General features: G+C 48.4%; 1 protein-coding gene and 1 pseudogene across 17 annotated transcripts in view; both read right to left on the bottom strand.

Moving 5' to 3' along the window:
- Positions 1–6,649, bottom strand: part of Kcnj15 (potassium inwardly rectifying channel subfamily J member 15) — a 55,517-nt gene extending 48,868 nt beyond the window's left edge. For 2 of the 17 annotated variants that reach the window (XR_010039298.1, XR_010039297.1), the window contains exons 1-2: positions 6,442–6,649; positions 6,019–6,236 (exon numbers count right to left, since the gene is read on the bottom strand). The gene's annotated coding sequence lies outside the window, so the exon portion shown is untranslated. Of the gene's footprint in view, positions 1–6,018 lie in introns of all 17 variants that reach the window. The other 15 variants (XM_063224512.1, XM_013146107.3, XM_063224515.1 and 12 more) reach the window with 13 other exon arrangements.
- A 9,602-nt stretch (positions 6,650–16,251) lies between these two features.
- On the bottom strand, positions 16,252–20,276 carry LOC134470428 (Y-box-binding protein 1-like; annotated as a pseudogene).
- Positions 20,277–20,605: the final 329 nt, after the last annotated feature.

Raw genomic sequence — 20,605 nt, 5'->3', positions numbered from 1 at the left:
AGTCATTTAGATATCTTTAGGAATACAGTGAATATAAAGAACCAATGAAATATGAAGTAATGTTCTCTGGTGCTCATTGTAAGTGGCCACCTTGAAATCAGAGGGCTGGCCAGGCACTTGGGAGGATGGCTTGGGTTCTAAGTTTAGAGACCAGCAGAACATGAACACCACACAATATTTCCTTGATCACATGACACACTGCCATCCCACAGCGATGACAGTTAACCAAAGATCCCAGCGGAATGTTGTGAAAATTAGTCAAAGGAACAAGTAACAGCCTAGGGGTGGGAAGAGGTGGGGGCCAGTCCTGTGGCCCCAAGTGGATGTGCAAGCCGGATTCAAAGTTAAAGAAAATCTTTGCTGTAGGATTCTTGTGGTTGATAAGGTATTCACGATGCCTGTGATGCGTCAGGAGAAGACTCTGGCTTGGAAGGAATTCAGGGACGTGTCTGAGTGTGGGCTTCTGACTTCTCACAAGACTGGACTCACAGGGACCCAGCTAGGACTCACTGCTGATGGCCTCCCAGGGCTGCTATGTTGTGACAGTGGATCGATCACGTTTTAAGATCTTCCCTCTGAAACCTTCCCTCTGGCTCAGGGAATCATTCCTGGCCCAGCCGTGGAGACAGAAAGAACAGGGCCAGCACTAGAGAGGTCCCCCCCTGCTCCCAGGAGACTGAGGCTTCTGTCCTCAGGGGCCAGGAGCTGGAAACCCCAAGGGCTTCTTGCTCAGACTGTCATCACTTTCGTGCTGGCAGGAATCAAGTCCTACCATGGCTTATTTATCCACCTTCTCTGCTTGGAGGCAGGTCAGGAAGTCACCACCGCTGGAGTGGTGATTTTTAAAACAGTTCAATCTAGAGAACATTGTTTTTGAAATTTAATCATTCATAGGTACCTTGGGATGAAATTATGAATTTGAGATTTATTAACCAAGATCTTGAAACTGGAGAACCATGATATTATGGCATCGTGGGCTCCGTTATACTCTCTCCCAACACGGTCAGCCTTGTGTCATGTCCTACCTCAATGCACACCCATGTGACTTTGCTGCTTCACATTGGTGTCTGTGTGTGATGGAGCTCACTGTCTGTTTATAAACTCTTTCCACTGGCCTTCTGAAAACACAAAGAAGGTGGGGTGGGGCTGACATTCCTTAGTGTTTACAGGATGCCAGATACAAACAGGCAGGCGGCTGGGGGCGTACACACTTTAACTATCCTACCAGGTATGCAGCGTGAGGGTGCCAGGCAAGGCACCTGGGAAGCCCAATGGCATGGATTTCACAGCAAAGGATAAATCCTCCCTGGGGCTTCTTAAAACCCAGGAACAGACACAGAGGGCAGCTTAGGAAGAAAGAAAGCCAGAGCCAGGAACCTGGCCTTGCATTTGCTGGCAAAGAGGACGAGAATAGAGCGAGATATCAATCTGCAAATATTTGAAAGCATAAACACTACGGAGTGAGAACATTTTTTGGCCTCACAGGCATGAGTTTAGCCAGCCTTCCTATCAAGACATGGCACTGTTAGCTGCGGTTGGAAATTGGAAGCAACATTCATAGAGATCAAGGGGAAAAGAGGTTCCCTTGCCAGACACAGCTATTTTAAGGGGGCAAAGGGCGAGTCATTAAAGGAGATGTGTAATGAGGATACATTCAATGCATGATGGAGCCTGGTTGTGCCATGTGGGCTGCTGGGCATCACCGAAAGCTCCAAAAGGTTCGCCATCACCGCTAGGTTCTATGCCACTGTCAAAGTGGTTCCTTGGGTTTTCAATTTGGAGTTTTCAAGGTAGAAAATGTGCACCTTTAACTTCAGAAAAGCAGCTCTGAACCGAGAACCCTGGAACCTAGACATTCCCTGAATGTGAAGTGATAGTGCTTGAATCTACCCTTCGTAGCAATATGCCAATGCCATGAAAAACGTTCCAGCTACTCAGATCGATTTTCCCTCTATCGCTGGTCGTTTGATGTGGCTAAGCACCATGATGGAGTGTGTCTGCTTTGTTTTTTCTCAGAGTTACTTAACAGGCTAATATTGATATAGATTCATTCAGTACACAAGTGTTGGGCTTTTCCTATACACGACATTGAATAGATTTTCTATGAAATTGGCAACTTTCTAGCTTCAGGGCTCCTCCTAGGAATAGATCATCTCCAAATCCTCACCTTAATCTCACAGTCCCAATTTCGCATCGAGTTTTTCTAAAAGAAAACCCCAAATCATGTAACCTTAAACTCTACAAAATCTTGAGTAAGCTTCCCACTGCAGAAACTGTGTAAGACTCTCACACCCATCCGCCTGATTCCAGGTCAGCTCCGACTAAAATGGGGTGGGCATGAGGCCAAGCTCAGACCCCCGTGTCCTCCAAGCACCCGGCATTGCACTGCAGTACTCCTCCTGGGAGCCACCCCTCTCTACTGCAGTAATCAGGGTGTCCTGTACTCCTAGGGACATGGTCTGCCATCCCAGGAGGCCATCTGCCTCAGATTCCTGCGCCTGAGTGAGAGTCAGATGTGACTTTTGGCCAGCTCAGGACAGAAGCTCTGCATTTGTGCTGCGGGGTCCCAGGGGAGAAACAAAGCTACTACTGCTTATTCTGTCACTAATTCTTCCCAACATTTCTGCTTTCCATGCTCAGTTCCTAGGAAGCACAGACACGCTTTCCCCTTAAAGAATTCCTTCTAGACGTGTGTGCTTTTGAACCTGCCTGGCTTGCTTCTCACCTTTGTCTTTCACAAAGCCACACACAGACAGGGCTGCGTTACTGCTGTGTTACAGATGACGGAAATGGCCAGCCCTGACTTTCTTCTTGTGGATCTCCTGATGTTGTCAGCATGATCAGGCAACCCTGCACTGCCTTCTTATTATGACTAAAGTAGCTGGAATTTTATACTATAAAATTTCAGGTGAGAACCACAGACTCTGTCCTAGAATTTGCCCATGCATGGACTTCTAGAATCAAATCACATTGTGGTATGCATGGGTTTATTGATGATTTCTCCAGCTAGGAGACAAGGCCCTCAGAAAGGGCACTAATTCCTGCCCTCTGCCTGGAGCCCAGATCCTCGCTATGGAGGGAGCACAGCTCTGAGGACGCGGGATTCCCCACTGTTGCGGGAACTGGCGTTCTGCAGTGATTATGTTCGGTAAGTTCAACTATCTTGCCCTACTTCTATCAGAAATGCCTATGTTCTCTGTTTTTTCCCTTCATCTTAGCAAAGTAATACAGTAAATAAAATTTCTTTCACAGAGCTCTTGTTTATAAATTCTTAATTATTTTATCTCCTTCTCTGCCCTTAATTCTCCCTTTTAATAGCGGAGAGTGGATTCCTTGTTCCCGTGCTTAGGGAGGATTCAAAGATCTGGTCTTTCTGGGTTTACCTCTGAACCTCTGCCTGGTCACATGGTTCCTTTATCTGTCTTCAAAGCTGGCCCAGGAAGCCACCGGAGGTGGTGGGTCACACCTGTCCTCCACAGGCGCCAAGAGGGGCTTCTCTTGGCTCACCCCGTACCTGTTCTCTGCCTGTGTCAACCTTGCTGGCCACAGCCCCCATCACACCAGAGAAGAGAAGGGTAGATAGTGACCTGTCCGACTGGCCTTTGCCTATGCTCGGTTTCTTTTTTTCAAGTGAAAGCTAACATTCATTCTCCCAACAAGTTCTTGTTTTGCAGGAGAGTTATTTTTACTTGGAAAAAGAATTCACATATTTGGAGACACCTGACTTGCTTTGGAGTGAAGGGCTTCTTGCTGCTACAGGGGCAGCATGGCCACTGGACTGAAGACTCTAGGAAATGACCAGGAGCCTGGCACACCTCATCTGAGCACATGCAGGGGCAGGGGCTGGCGTTCACAGACACAACCCGGCACGGCTCAGCCTCTGCGTGGCTGCTTCTAGGATTCTGAAGCAGCTGCACCTGCACACAGGCATACACACACACACACACACACACACACACACACACACACACACACTCCAGACTCAACCCTGGCCTCTGAGGCAGCCTGTACATGGGAGTCAGTGACTGCCCAGAGTCTCCAACAGATGAGTGGGGACGGCGCAGGAAAGACTATGTCAAAAATGTAACTTACACTGATGAAGGCAGAAAAACTTCGCCTCTCTAGTCAATGCCTGTAGCCAGCAGTGGGTGGATTTGCTTATACCCAGAGGGTTGCTATCCTCCTGTTATAAAATTGCACATATACACACACACATACATGCACGTATGCGTGTGCACACACACTCACACACATCTCCTGAAGCAAGAAACACCCAACTCTTCAAGATTTCTTCCAAGCAGGAGAGGGGGCACGGTGGGTCCCCAAGGAAGGAGCCAGAAGACCTGCTTTTGTTGGCTCCCTGACCACTGGCATGGGAAACCTGGGGTCTCACACTCTCTTTCCCCCCAGTCAACGACTGTCTGCATCGGTTAGAAGTGTGAGGAGAGGAAATTGAGCAAGCAGCCTTTTCTGCAAAGTGACCACAACTGTTGGTACAAGGAGGGAGCCGCCAGAGAGAAGGAAGGCTCTTCAGAAGAGCTTTTTCCTTAAGAAACCAGAATCACAGACTTCTCCTATGTTGATTTCTCTAAGACTCCCAAACTACTTCTGCATTTATTTAAGTCAGTGAAAACTTTTGGTGATGGGACCACTGGAAGTTTGGCTAAGCGATGCTCCACTGCAGCTGCTTGTTGCTCCTGCCCCAGAGACCTCTGGGTCACTCCCTTCCCGGTCAGTTTATTATGCTACCGCCAGGGAAGCAGGAAAACCGTAAATCAGTGAAGCCCCAGGAAGGGACTGGAAGAGCAGAGCCCAGGGAACGGGAGCGAGGTAAGTGTCTTCCAGTTGAGCTGGCAGTCAGTCTCCCTCGTGCGTAGATTTCACAACAGAATGGCATTTAAAAGTGCATTCCAGTTTTATGTGACACTTTCTTTTGATTTTTAAGAACAATTTTGGATTGGAGAGAATGTACCACCTAAGGCTGGAACTGATTGTGACCTATTTGTTTAAACATTTGAGAGAGGGAAAAAAAAAAAAAAAAAAAAACCAGGAAAGGACCTGGAATAACAGTTGATTGTGCGTGATCCCCAGGCTGCAGAGCAAGGACTTGAGAGTCATTGAGAACTTTTTCAAAATCCTTCTTAAAGGTCAAGAGGAAAAAGTTAAGATACGTTCAGATAAAAAGAAGGACCTCTGGACCTGTGGCTGTGGTGGTAGATATTTTTGTCTTTAATGTCCTAAAAAGTTCTGTGGGGTTTTTTCATGTTTGTTTGTCTGCTTGGGGTTTTGTTGGTGTGTTTTCTAACCTATAGCTTAAAGAATCGGTGAGGTCAGGAAAGATCGATAGAACAAAAATCCTGATTTCCTTCAGGCGACTACACGGCTAACTTCAGAAGCACAGCGAGGAGACGAAAGCAGACTTTACGGGTGTGATGTGGAAATTTCACCCTGTATAACATTTACTAGCTCAGAATAGTCTAAACCCACAGGCAGTTACACACAGATTATAAAAAGCATTATCCATGGGTCGTGAACAAAGTCCATACCGTCTGCAGAGTCAGAATTGTTTACATTTCTTATACCTACCGCACAGAAAACTTGCATAACTTTTTTCTCATAAGGCTAGGTAACAGATTTGAAAATATTCCGGTGAGGTTTCACCTTATGGCAAGCTAACAAAATCTCACCACCAACAAAAGAAATGCCTGCCAGAAATCAGCCAAAGCACTATACAATCGCTGACAATCAATAACAAACAGACTCTGTGACCGGCAGGAACTTGCCAAAAACAGTCAAAGTAATTCTCCTAAGATCTAGAGCCCTTCCACCCACAGCGACTTACACCATCTGGGTAGTGTTTCACAGGCAACAATAAAGGACTCTTTTTCTGCTCTGCCCCATCATTAAGGAAAAACCCGTTTTTCACATGCAAACGGCACTTGTAAATTCCCCCCAGATAAGCTTGGATGCCTTGAATGATTTAAGTAAGTTTGAAAAGAATCTCAAGGTTTTCATTACCTTCAGAAGTAAAGTTTGCAAACACATCTCCAGCCTGCAGCCGAGCTGGCGTGGACGGAGCATGCGTGTGCTTCTTACCTGCCGAGCTCGAGCTCCAGGCTGATTGCAGCCTCCTGGCTGGGAGAGACCTAGGGCAGGCAAAGAACTGAGCGGTCCGTCGCAGGTTGCCTGGGGAAAGATAGGTGCTTGGGTTTCTCCAGAGGAACGCGCTCTCTGCACTGTCAGTCAAAAACAAATTGGTACAAGTTTGAGTAGGAATTACCTGAAAGCACTGAAGAGAGAAAGAAAGAGGTTGGGAGAGATTAGGCAGAGGAGGGAGGGGCAGAGAAGGAGGGAGGGAGGAAAGGAGAGAGAGAATGGATATCAGAGAAAGGAGTCCGTGATGTCACTGTGTATCTTAAAGTCCTAAGGAAATCTACAGACCAAGCAGAATTCCAAGTCTCCAGCCCTTGGCCCCCAAACACCTGTACAATAGCAAACTGAAACCTCCTTTAAAGGTCAGCTAAACTCTGAAGAAACTGGCCACCCTTATCAAAGCCTTTTTAAAGGTCTCTTTGCGTATGTAAACTATAAATAAATAACCAGAATATCTTTTCCAATGAGCTCTCCTTTACATGCCCTTCTCCCCACCTCTTCCTTCTCACCCCAAAGGAACATTAACAAAACTCCCCGCCTCCTGGGGAGGCAGGGACTCAGGGACAGTCCATGCCTGAATCCCAGAGGCAGATGTCACACAGGGGAACTCCTGCGGTCAGCTCCATCCTGGTTTTCTAGTTGCTTTGGTTTCTCTCCTGAACAAATGCAAACTAGTTGGACAGATGTGGGTAAAGCTGGGTGTTTGTGGACCATGGGAGTTGGGCTGGGGGGAACCATCTGGAAACTGGTCCAATTTTTTATCATAGTCTGACATTTTTATGATAAATGGCCAGAAATTCTTGGAGCAGGCAGGTCGGGGGAGATCTTTTGGGTCTGGAAAGGAAGTCGTGAGGGTCTTTCTGGAACTCAGCAAAGTGTCTTTCATACGGCCACTGTGTTGAAGGGTCTGTCTGAGGGGCCCTTGTGCTTTCCTGGTCCTCCTGGGACACAGCATATGGGGATCAAGGTGATGCTTCAGGTGACAAGACATTCGTTTACTGGTCCAAAGACAGCACCAACAAGGGCACAGGCTTTGGTCACAGAGGCGGTGGGGACACATTGCATGTCCCCTGCACAGAGACTCTGCTTGGAATGTCCTCCCTCGCCGTCTTTCAAGGTCCAACCCTTTATCAGTGATCAGGGCTCAACCACCTGGTCCCTGCCTAGGAGGCTGTCATCCAGTGTGGCCCCAACCCACCTGTGTGCTTCGGTGCCCTTCCGGTCTTGTGTGTCATTTACCTCTGTGTGAAATCGTCCCATTGCTATCATTTTCTGTCTGTGTCCTGCTTTGGAATTCGACCATGCTTGATTTGGTTACCAAACGTCCTGACACATCATTAAACCTCAGGAAAGCGTACAGGTAAAAGGTGATGAACAGAGGATCTGATTCAATGCAATTCAACTTTAATTCTTATCTTCTTATATTTAATCAGCACATTCAGCCTCAGCTCCTGTGAGCAAACTAGTATTTGGCTACTCATTGTAGAAAAACTTTTAAAAGCATTAATTTGCTGTTTTAGTAGCCATATTTTAAGGGTCAGTAAACAGAAGCCAGAGGGGGTCTGCAATTAGGCCAAAGTCACAGAGCTGTGGAACAAACAGCTCTTCCCTCCTGGTTCCTGTGTGTTCCGTTGTTACACATTTTCCACAAATTTCTGTTTTGTGGGCATGCATGCACAGAGACTCCTTCGACCACCCAGGGACACACAGTAGGACTTGCAATCTCAGCTGGACACTGGCCGAGTTTGAATCCCTGCAGAACTGTCCATGAAAGAACTGATACTTAGTTGTGGTGGTGGAAGAAAAAAGTCTCCAGGAGTACGATATGTTAAAAAGTTAAAGGTTAGACAGTGTTCTGCACTGCAGTCCTGTTTACCTGTTTCTGTTCTTTTTCATTTGGTAATACGTCAGCAGTTAGATCCGGAGGCTGCCGATCTCAGAGAATTCGCCACAGGATGTGCGGCATTATGAATGCATGACTGGAGGGCAGACAGGAGCTGAGGAAAATTCTAGAAGGACCCTCCACGAGCTATCCAGCATGGGGAGCAGATTCATTTGGGATGTTTTAGGGGAGGAATGATCTGTCCAGGTATTTCAGGAAATTTCTGATTCTAAGGGAGGGAAGTAGAGAACACTTCTAATCCTGGTAATAAATATTTTGTGTCACCAAGTCTCCCTGCCACCCAGCCTGGTTTTTAGGAATAAGATCTAAAATCGACTGTATAAGATTATATGAAATAATATCACTGATCGATTTGTCATTAAAGATGATTAATAGTACTAATGTTTAAGCCTAAACAACAAACCTGAATGCCTGTTTGGTACATTTCCTCTCTCCCTCCTTCCTTCCTTCTTTCCTTACCCTTTGCATCCTCTCTCTCTCCTTCTTCCCTTCCTTCCTCCCTCTGTCTGTTGGTTAATTGAAAGCAAGACTTACATGTGTCAAATTTGAATAAAAATATACAGCTAAAATATGTATTTTTCCCTGAAGTTCCAAATAGACATCTGAGTACTGGGCAGAAATCTTCAAAAGCACCAACATTGTAAAGAGATCCATTTCCTAAGAATACTTTCCAAAAAAAGAAAAAAAGACCACTAAAGTGCTTCCAGTTCTCATCTTGGCTTGGACAGAGACATATAAAACCTTGAAGGGAGATGAGAGGAAAGCCAAACATTTTTACCTTTGAATAGGCCCGCTTGGGCTGTGTTAGGGGTGGAGCGCCTTATGGAGGATTAAGTCAATTCTCGGGACCTTATCAGCACTGCACAACATGCCACCAGGAGCTTCAGGGGTCCCCAAGGCTCGTGCGTGCGTGATGCGACAGTTGCCTCTGGCTTGCTGCTATCATCCTGGTCTTGGAGATGAAATGCAGGTGAACCATGGAGAGCAAAGGGTGACCCTGTCCTCTGAAGATCCTGCAGGCCAGCAGGGAGGACCCGCTTATCTCTAGCTTCCTAGGCAGAAGTGTGCCTCAGGTAGGCAAAGTCAAAATCTTATCTTGATGGGAGCCCCAGGAGCAGATGTTCGGACAAGATTGTACACACCCCTTAATAAAGAAGGCATTCAGGAAGGAACCCAGAGGGGCAGCGGAGGAAGTAAGCTAGGCGGAAAGAGGCCAAGATACAACTGTGGGCCAAGGCGGAGGTCCAGCCCTGGCTGATCCTGGGTTCTGACATCGGGACAGCACCTAGTTAGGAGCTGGGTTTTCGGGGTCCTGCCCAAGCAGCCTTGGGCGGAGGGGAGAATGAGTGTTAGGTCATGGATCTTCTGAGCGCTGGGGCTTTCTACATGGGCAATCTCTGGGGCACCCACGGTCCCCCGGCAGTGTGATGAAGGTGGGGAGGGGCTCCCAGCCAGCAGCAGCCAGGCACAGAGACACAGGATGGCTCCCAGGAGCAGCGAAGGGGGATGCGGAAGGTACCCCTCTCCAGGGGCTCCCCTCACTCCCTCAGCGTCTCCTAGCCTCCTTCTCTACTCCCTCCATTTCCCAAGCAAATAAAATCAGCAATCTCGGGAGTAAACTTGGAAGGTGATTTAAAATGCATTTACTTTATTATACATGTGGTCATTTATTCCAAGTAGGAGAAGGGTCCTAGCACGGCTTTCTTATCTCTAATAGACTCGTTTGTGGCAAACTTGCTTTGATTAGCAACTGCCCTGGGTGCCTTCTCTTTGATTTCTGTTCGCTGGATTACAAACTCTCCCCAGTCTCTACACTACTTAAATTACTGAAAGGTGGGTAAATAGCTAACTGAAACATAGCACGAGATGTGCTGTACTGTGGAAGCATTTCAGAGGCCTGCAGAGGGCTAACTCTTCCCAGAGCTGAAGGCAGGCTTCCAGAGCAGGGACTCATGAACTTTAGCTCATAAGATATCCACAGGTGGACTCGAAGTGTTGCACACATACCAGGAGAAGGACTAAGTAAATCAAGGGTAAAAAAGCCAAGAGACCTGTCTTCCTTGATGGGTCGGCAATGGGCACTGACCTCGGCCCACGGAGCTTAGCTAGAGTCACGAGGGGAACCTCACCTCCCCTTGTCCTGGGGTATCCTTGGGGGGAGGCAGCTGAGCAGCGAGCAGATTCCAGCCTCCCAGTGGAGGGTCCCCACCTTCCCACTACCCTCCCAGTACAAAGGATTCCTCCTGGGGAAACGGTAAGACACTCGTTGATTAGATGGCACAAAAACTGCCAAGAGATGAAAACGGTACTTGCGAAGAACACTACCCCCAAGTTATTTCTCTGCAGGGTGATAGCTCAGTCTGGTTTTAACATTAAAAAATCTAGGAAAACCCTCAGCCTCAGGCAAATTTCAATGACTGTTCTTGTGGGTGCCCTTGGGTCTCTTGGGGTCACCTGTTCAGTATTGAAAAATGAGTTCCTTTGGAGCTATTGTAAGTCGATAACACCAAAAAGACATTTGCTTCAGGCACTTGTAAAGTCTAACTGTCCAGTGGCAGAATGTGTTCTTACAATTTGAACTCCCGGGTGCGGTGGTTCATGCCTGTAATTCTAGCGATCTGGGAGGCTAAGGCAGGCCCCATTGGTCTGAATTCAACCTGGGCAATCTAGACCCAGCCTCCAAGTAAAAAAGGACAGGGAGGCAGCTCATGCAGAGGCCCTGGGTTCAAATCCAGGACTGAAAAATAAATAAATGCCAGAGTCTCCACGCAGAGGACGCGTTCTCCTTGAGCTCCCTCCGGAAGGTTCTGAGTCTCTCTGGGCGGCAGGGTTCCAGGGTCCTTGGGTAGCAAAGCACCTGACAGATCTGGCTTCCCCTCCCCTTACTCAAATCACGCTTTCCTGCTGCAGGGTTGGTGCAAGCTCACGTCCATGTTAAAAATGCAGTTTGTTTCCGGCTCGATGCGGATCCGCTTCTACTAAGTGAACTCCTTCTCACGCTTTTTATTTTTGTGTTAGTGTACTTTGCAGTATGCATACACATATCACAGCCTGACCGGGCTCCTCACCCTCTGACTTCCCATCCCCTCCTTCCCCGGAAGCCCTTTCCATCTTCACAAACCCTGCTTCTCTCCTTTATTTTGCTCTTGAGAGGATTTATATTCTGGTTTCTCATGAAAGAGAGACTGCGTGACATTTGACTTCTGCAGCTGATGTATTTCACTTAGCGTGTGGTCTGCTGGCGGGGGATGTAAACAAGCAGTGACTGCTTTCCACCGTCGGCAGCACTGTTACCAGAGGCAGGGGCCCTTGGTACTGTTTTCCAGGTTCTTGGTGCTGCCAACAAGTCATTGGACAAGACACACAAAGAACGGAGCCGAGGTGTTCATTTATGGAAGATGGATAGGAAGTACATTCTGTAGGGTGAGAGAAGACAGTGAGAAGACTTACAGGGCCCAGAGGGTAAGGAAAAGGGGTGTTTTGTGCCCCAAATTCCCAAGTTGCCTCCCTCTCATGCAATAGGGTGTTGGGACAAACTTCTATCAAACCCTCAAGCCCCACGCCATGATAACCTCTTCTGTGGAAGGGCCAGCATGCTTCCTGCCAGATGTCCCTGAGGGAACAGAAACTGCGTCTTTTGATTGGCTGTGCCCACATGCAAATGAAGGACTGAAGAGAGTGCCTTTGGATTGGTCCAGTAACCAACACTCACATGAAGGACTGATTGGTTCTCCACATAGTGATGAAGGTGTCCCTGCATTAGGAGCATCCCTTGTCCTGCTGCCCTGTCTTTGTACCAGCAACAGACAGACAAACCTGTCCAGCCTGCTGCACCCAGAGCCATCTGGCTCCTCTTGACACCCTCAGCTGGTCCACCTCTGGCCCTGTGATCCATACGGGCCTGCAGAAACCTCTTCTGTAGCTCAATTTCAGTGGTCTCACTTTGCATCCCTTAGATGAGCCACTTGTTACAGCAGGCGGTGAGATGGTGTCACCATCGGCCCCTCTCCACCACATGGCCACACACAGCTCCTTACACACGGCAGGTTGATTGTGAATCCAGCCCTGACAGATCCTTTTTTTGTGGCCCCAGGGATCAAGTTCATGACCGCGTGCTTGTCTGGCAGGTGCTGTGCCGCTGAGCTACATCCCCGCCAAGGGCCATTTTTACAGCACATAAAGCAGACTAATGCAGACCTCTTGCTGATCCCTTTGAAGAACCTCAAAGATCAGTTGGGGAGGCAAAAGCAGTGAATCATTCTGCGTCTTCCCTCACACTTTATGTTAGCAGCTGGACCTTGCTTTGTGGCAAGACCCATATTCTCAGGATCAGTGGTATCAATGGATAGGACACAGGTCTCATCCTGCTGGCCGGATACCAGTACTGTCCACCATGGCTCAGATACATCCCACTGTTCCTGGTCCTCTCCGTGTGGGGCTCACTTGCACCCACATTTCTTGCCATGATATTTCCATTCCTGAGTACCCACCAGGCCCCTTTCTCACTTTTCCTGGCTTAGCCACTGGCTGCCAGCAATGTTTATTTGCTGTTCATTGTAGTTTTTGCTTTTCCCCCAGTATGTAGTGATGTTATTATGCTTCCTATGTTACCACTCCTTCATCTGTTGACAGCTTGTTTCTTATGAATCCTGATGTGCAGAGAATGTCCTTAAAACTCTGATTCTACACAACCGCCCCGAATTCTCCATGGTATCCATGCAGAAGAACTCAGGAAATGTCTCAGGCCCCAGCTTAGGTATTTATTACTAGCAGAAGTGGGTCAACAAGCACATTTTTTTTCACTTTGGAAGCTTTCCCACTACAAAATTGTGTCTTTTTGCCAAATATTCTAGTTATTGTGGAAAAACTGAGCAATGCAAATTGGCTGAAGGATGGGAAGTGAAAGATGCCTGCTGAGTTGTCACAAATCCTACAGGGGAAATGTGTGTAGAAAGAGGGCATCTCGGAGCAAAAGCCTGCACTGTGGACCTGCTCCTTGCCTACCCTGGCAAGCGGTCAGGCGCTGAGTCGTGGAACCTTACCTGGAGGAGCCACAAGGTGCCTTCAGTGACAACAGGAAAACGGGCGTGAGCACACAGCTGCCCCATGGAGGGCTTGTTCTATAACCACAGACCACAGTGGCTGCTCGGTCTGTCTTGATGGTTTCCATCAAGCGTGTGTGTATGGACCATGGAAACTCTGAGCAAAGCAGAAATGACAGGAAAAGCCGATAAAACGCAATTGCTTTTTAGTGGGCTTCTTTGGGGTGGACCACCTTGAAGAATGCAAGCTAGAGACTTGTGACTGAGCCCTTGAGAGCAAAGTCACCCAGTCTTTTTCTTCTTTCGTTTGACAGATAGTTATACAGAGCAGAAATAGGATAAGTAGATTTCCTGTCCTCTGCCATTAAAAAATATTCCTAGGGTTACGTTAGCTCCATGCATTTATATCTGGCCCGGAGCTAGAGAATGGTCTCTAGAGAGACTAGAGAATAGTCTCTGTCTCTCTCATGCATTTTGCTCTGCTGCTTTGATTTCCCAGCGTGGCCACCTGAACCCCGAGGAACAGCTGAGTTATGACTTGATGTTCTGCAGGCTGCCCTGTGGAACTTCTCCCCACTGCAAACCCCTTGGCTCATTTCCCCACTAAATCTGTGTGTACTTAGTAGGCAGCAGTGTTTCCAGGGGTTAAGTGCTGTGGCTTGATCAGTAAATACTGTATACCACCACCTTGTTAACACACACACACACACACACACACACACACACACCAACAAGCATACTCAGATCATTAATTTAGACTCATTGCAATCTCCTGAGCAAACACCTCCATGTTTTGTTTTTCAAGTTTTCTGAGGGTGTACATTCTCATTTTACAGTGTGGAGACCAAGGGAAAAAAATGGAACCTAACACATAACCCTTCCCCAGGCCACTGAGTCCTTCTTCCTGTGTGGAGAGTAGGGGATAGTGGGGCGGAGACAAGTGTGGTGCAGTCTGAGCTGACTGAGGTAGGAACACTAGGGGGCATGGACTGGGCAAGTTCATGGACTCCTCTGAGATGGGCTTTGCACGGTGAGCTGAAGAAAGCAAACTGACCTCCCCGGGTTCCTGGAAAGTGGGGACGAAGCCGGGCTTTGGAATTGCCTGATGCCTTGTGTCCCCTGGAAGAGGAAGGACGTGAGGGAGTGGCAATCCATGTTGAAGGTGACTGAAGTCAGGTTGTGTCTCCTGCCTGTGAGTGTGGTCACCAAGGCAGGAAGTGCATGGCCTCTTGCCTAAATTCACACCTAGGAGCGGCCACTTGCAAGTCCTTCCTGATGTCTGGGTTCTTGTTTCTCCCTCTGTTTGAATTGGGGGACAAAGAAGACAAAGTCACTGGGCCCCACCTACCTCCTAGGGCCTGCTGTGATCCCCCCTTTCTGGAAGTCCTGTTACCACCCTCCCCCAAGGGAGCTGCTAGGGACTCAGATTTCCCAAGTCTTATGCTGTTTCTTTCTTTGTTAAACCACTTGAGTAGTCAAGTAGTTTAGAGTACTTAAATAAATAGAATTTCATTATCTTATTCCCAGGAAACTGAGTATTGTTGTGCCAATTTTCCTGAAGTGCCTCGAGGTGCAGTGATAAACTGTAAGGTATATACCAGTTGGTGAAGCATTATTTCTTGACTTTCCTCAGACATGTGTATTCCCAGCAATCTATCTCCTATCTCATTTATAGAACCTAAAATGATGTTTGCCATCCTGATAACTCTCCTGTTCTGCATTGGCCAATATAGTGTGTTCTCACTGCCCAGCAGGGAGTTAGTACCCGGATGTAACTCACGTTTGTTGACCTTTGGGAATGTGGAGGTGTGGAGATAAGGGGGAATGTGGATGTCATTTGAGGTTCCTTCTGATGTAATGTGCTCCTCCCAGCAGGAAGGAGATGGTGAGCATTTCCACCATGTAGAAATACATTCCACTCAGTCCAGGCCGACATGGCTGGATTTGGAAGCACTAACATGTGGTAGTTCCCTGAGTCTCAGAGATGGAATTTTAGTTAAGAGAGCTGCCTACGTCAGCAAGGCTCTGTTTAGTGTTTGCTGGGTGTCAGGTTTGTTCCTCGAGTCTATGTGCACGCAGCAGTGGAGCAGTACACAGAGGAAGGCTCCTGTCCTCACCGGTACGTGGTGTGTCATGAGACTTTCTGAGGAGCGTGGGAAAATATTGAGCTAGGCACATACAAGATGGAAATGGCGCTAGAAGCTCCAGTCTTCCACCAAAAGGCTGGCTTCACCAGTGGGTACAAAGAGCACACTGGCCCGCAGACCGACCGCAGCGTCTTCCAACCACAGTGTTACACTAATCAGCCAATCTACCTATCTGTCTATCCTGTCTACTCATCTCCTGACTCACCCATCCACCAGTCCATCCACTCATCCATCCATCCTCTCATCCATCCATCCATCAGTTTATCCTTCATTTTCTAGTGTTATTATCTGACTTGGCTTTTCTCTTAAAATTTTATGTGAGGATAACTTTCTGTGCGAACAGTCTTCTGATAGAGTGGTCAAGTTTCAAGCTGGATTCTCAAACATGCATTTATTTCATTGTGAAGTGCAAATATCCAATGCTAAACATGTAGGCAGGGACTGGTGTTACAGTTTCCTTGGCTACACACACACACACACACACACACACACACACACACACACACACACCCCATCCAGGCCTGGAAGCAAGTGTGGTGGTGATAATAGCAACGTCAAATACAATTCACCTTCTAAACATTCTGTTGAAATTTTGCTTGCTTTATAGTATATTTTTTCTTTTTAAGTTAATACGAGGTATTGGTGATTTACATAATTTTTCCTCTATGTTTATGATGTTCTTAACTAGAATTTTGCAAATGCTCCCTTCCAGCCATTAACTCATCTCTTCATCCCTAATAGATAGGGGAGAATACCCACACATTTCACTTGAACTGCAAAGAAAAGTCAGAAGTGGCCTCAGCAACTTGTAGCCTACATTCTGCAAGAGATTTCTCTAGAAGTTTATCATCTTCACCGAATCTGACAATGACCAAAGCTATCAGATGTGACTGAATTTGAGCACACACACACACACACACACACACACACACACACACACACACTCTAGTGAGCTTTCAGTTTTAGTAAAAGTCAAAATTTTATTTGTAGGCTTGATTTTATTTTTTTAAGACCTTGAGTAACAGTTGTTTGCAGTTTGTTGAGTTTTTTTTTTAAATCAATTGTAAATTTTTATTACAAAGTAAAAAATGAAGTTCTCACAAATCTCAACCTGACCAGATATGAAACAATTTAAAAACCTTTAGAGGTGTGTTGAGAAAAACTGGGCTTTTTTCAAAACGCACATTTGCCCTTACCAGGTAATGCAGAAAATTCTAGTTCTCTGATCAGTGGGCAAAAGGCAAGCTATCCAGGTCTTCGTTCTCCATCTTTTGTTCACTGCTGACTGCTGGAATTTCCTACTGGTTCCCTCTCGCTGGGTGACTAAACCGGATGATGGTAGAGACGCTAAGCCAGAATTCACTCAGCCCTGCCTGCTCAGCCCGGGGAGCTGACGAATTCTCAGCTGGTGCATGGCCGCTTTTGTCTCTTTGCCATCTTGTGGTTTAGGGTTTTCTGGGCATCTGCACGGGTAATTGACGTTGTCATGCTACCGGCCTTGAGGTGGCTGCTGACCGTGGGTCTCTTCTCCTTGGTTATCCTTGTCCTCTTCGTTGCCGTCCTCCCTTGGCTGTCCTGCATGAGGAGGGCCCCTGCGGAATCGTGGTCTGTAACCTCGACACACATTCCGTCTCACCTGTCCACCTGGTTCTCCTGCACCCTGGCTGTCGGCACCCTCCATCACGTCTTCCTGCACAGGAAGGCCGGAATACTGCAGTCCACACCCGTGTAGGGTCTCTGCATGGAGTGAGGTGGGAGCCTGGGCCTGCGGTAGGGCCAGCATTGCTGGGCCTGGCCTTCAGGAGGCCTCTCTGACCTCCTTATTCTTTCCCCCACTCTCAGTATTCTCTACTAGTTCTGCTGCTAATTGCAGCAACGACGTGGCGAGCGTATGTACCGGTTATGGTCCGCTGCATAGCCACTGCCTGGACCTAGAGCTCCACCGGGCCTGGGACACTTGCCGCCTCCACATGCTTTTCTCCTCCAATGACACCGAACTCCCCCGCCTCTCCCTCTCCTGCACCACGAGGGCGCTTCCCGGGGTGATTCTTCTTTACGGCAGTCTGGCGCACAGATGCATCTTCCCTGGTGTCATTCCTGTTGGTGAAACCATATCCGTTTCTCACAATGAACTGTTTCATTGTTCCCAAAACCTTTGCTGCGATGACCTTCAAGTCCCTGCCGCTGTGAGCCGTGGTGTCGGGCTTGGTGTAGCAGCACTGAGGGCAGGGGCAGTGGGGGCCAGTGGGCAGTTGCTGGGGCTTGGCCTCTCTGCTCATGGTGGAGGTGACCGTGACGGGGCTGGCTGTGACAGCTGTGGCTCCTTCCAGGGTGTAATGGTCACTGGGCCGGTGGTGCTCGGGGCTCTCTGGGGTCTGCTCTCTCCTCCCGCTACTGATGGGACTCTTGATTTTATTCTTGAGTTGTTATTCCAGGTAACAAGAAACCCAGCCCTGGCCCAGAGACACAACTCACTATAGCCCTAATTACAGCAGCTGCCTTTTGTTGCAGGTGTGGCCTAAGGGTCAGCAAACTGACTGAAGTTATCTATGTCCACCACCTAGTTTCATAGTCACTGAATTAACAGACTAATGTACCATTGTAATAGGTCCACATCTGCTTCATAGATGAGAACACTGCATCTTAGGTCACTAGCCCAAGGCCAACTCCTCAGTGATCTGAGGAGCAGAGATTTAATTAAATCTTGAATTCGCTTCCAAGTGGACACATGGAATGGGCTAGTGCACCGGGAGCTCACAGTCGCTGTGGGCGTCTCAGGAAGAACACAGCACCCTGAGTACCTCACCGTGGAGAAGGCTGGAGGGCCCAGCATGCGCCCACCATGCAGGAGGCTCCGGCTTCGTCCCAGCTTTTCTCTCTCTTCTTCTCTGTGTTTCTGTCTCTGTCTCTTTCTCTCATAGGATGATTTCAGAGCAGATTTCAGACCCATTTACATAAGGCAATTCCCAGGGGAAGAGATGGGGGTGATGGTAACCCCTGATTTCCTCCCAGGAGCACCATCAGTACTGTGAGAAAAAAAAAATAAGAGACCAGGACCCCACCCCTGGGCACACATTAGAGTCTCCAGAGAGAACTTTTAAGTGACCACATGATGCCGACTCCGTTGCTCCAAGGTGGGCCCTGGACACACATATGGTTTGTGAGATCATGGCCTGGTTCAAAAGAAGCCAGGGTTGAGAGCCAGGGGAGCAGAGGCCCAGAGATGTCAGGGGAATTTCTGTTACAATGAGCCGAAACAGGATCCAGAATCCAGGCCTCTAACTGCTCTCCTCTCCCTGCTGACTTTTGTCTCTGACTCCTGTTTCCAGACCCCATGACGACAGGCCCTAAAAAACCCCTCGTGGTTGTGGAGGTGGCTGTGCCTTTTCCTGTGGGTCCTGGATGAATCACTGCCACATGAAGAACATCTGAGACCCACAGTGCCCATTGGTCTTCTACCGCAGGATGAGACCAGTTCCCAGAGCTGCCCTTGGTCTGCATCAGCCCACACTCTGGTTACTTAGGCTACCTCTTGGGAAGAAGAAGAAAAATTATTCTTGGTCCAAAGAACCACCTGGTAGCCATTAGCTCCACAAACTAAATACCATGACCAAGCACCTCTGTCTCTCATTAGACTCCATGCTACTGTCCCAGGGGCTGGGAAGAGGAGTGTGGTCCAGGAGTCGCCTCAGTCCTGTTGGGTTCTGGCATGTGCAGGGGCTGAGATCGAACCAGACCTGGGAGTTGCTGGGACTCAGTTCTGCCTAGCAGAGATGCTTGGGGACAGAGGGAGCACCAGTGTGCCCTCCTGCCACGAGCCCACAGCAGTCCATCTGCATAGAACCTCAGACCCTCTGGACAGATCCTGAATTAGAAGGCAGATCTCTGTGTGGTTTGGTATCCACCAGAGGAGGAAGAAAATTTGTTTCCATTCAGGTCTTCGGGTCCAGTTCAACTTGGGTTTCTGTGCCAGGTCCAGAATGTGGACTCTTCCCTGCTTCTCAGTTAACTCAGAGTCTCAGTGCAGGGGCCCAAATCAAGCCTTTGTTCCGCCCTGCACACTGGGATTAGTAGGTGCAGGCCTGGGGAAGGCGAAGGAGGGCCGGCCTGGTTCCTATTACCTGTCGCCCCTCCTCGAAACACGTCTAATCCGGGCAATCCTTTCTTCCCACTTCCAGACTCTAGCAGGTGAGAAACCAGTTTAGCCACCAAGAGCTTAGTGACCTGGCGCTACGAGCTTTGTCTCTGGCTTAGTTTGAGGAAACAGATGATCACCAACATTATTTTTAAAAGAAAAGGCAAAAAAAGTAAAACAAACAAACAAGCCCCCCCCCCAAAAAAAAACCCAAAGCAGTGGCTTGGTGTATAGCTTATGTAGGTCGGGTTGTATCTAACCTGAAAATGGAACAAATAGACCCGCGCTGGAGAGTTGCTTTGCAAGTCTTTATCCGAGTAACAACGGCGACATCATGGAATGAAAGGACAGTGAAGTTGCCTAACTTACTCAGAAGCACCGAGGAACCCCGCGTTCGCTGGCAGGACATGGTTATTTTACGGCAATGCCAGTGTAGCAAGCGGCCAGCAAACTACAAGTGGCAGGTCACCTGCAGTCTGTCACCCCGTCCTTCTGTTTCCAGATTATTGATGGCTACTTCCCTGCTCCAACAGCAGAGTTGTAGGGTGTGACAAAAGAGTCCGGGTGCCAAGCTGAAAATATTTACTATCTGAATGTCATCAGGAAAAGTCTGCCAGCTGTTGACATAGCAGATTAAAAAGTATGAAATGTGCATTGGAAAGCATGTCCCCAGGTGCATGAGAGGAGGTACAGAGCCAGGGAGGGGGGCAGGGCAAGGATCCTCGCCTTCCTCTTCCTCCTGCAGCCTTGGGCTTAGTGGTTTCATTTTCTGGATGCTGTCTGAGTTTTGACGAAGCATCTGCTAAGAATTCCCCCGTGGAGATGCTGTGGAGATGACGGGAAACAAATGGGAAGGTTACCGAGGGGGCCGGCCTTGTTTCTGCCTCGTTTGTGAGGGGCTGTGTAAGAGCGCAGGGTCCAGGGAGTGGGCTGCTCTTCGGCTCCTGCTATGGACTGGAGGAGATGCTGCAGCAGACGCTCAGAAAGAGGCTCCAGGCAGAGACCGGATGGATGGGGGGCAGAGCTGGGCAGGGGTCAGGATCGGCGTGGGACAGGGGTTTGCACTCAGAGCCCTGTAGAGCTTCGTAGGTCTTTCTGCAGATGTGCGATGAAGCCATGTAGGCCATTTCTATGGCTCGCATGTGGGGCTGTCCCTTCCCCTTTAGCTCCTTTCCCTTGGGTGTCCTTCAGTGTGACCTCACAGGTGTGTGTTGGCACATGCAGT

Source organism: Cavia porcellus, unplaced genomic scaffold, assembly GCF_034190915.1.
Source record: "Cavia porcellus strain 051 isolate PalLab524CR breed Dunkin Hartley unplaced genomic scaffold, mCavPor4.1 scaffold_15, whole genome shotgun sequence".
Classification (NCBI taxonomy): Eukaryota; Metazoa; Chordata; class Mammalia; order Rodentia; family Caviidae; genus Cavia; species Cavia porcellus.
The sequence above is the reverse complement of the archived record's forward strand: the minus strand, read 5'-3'. Positions and strand labels throughout refer to the sequence as shown.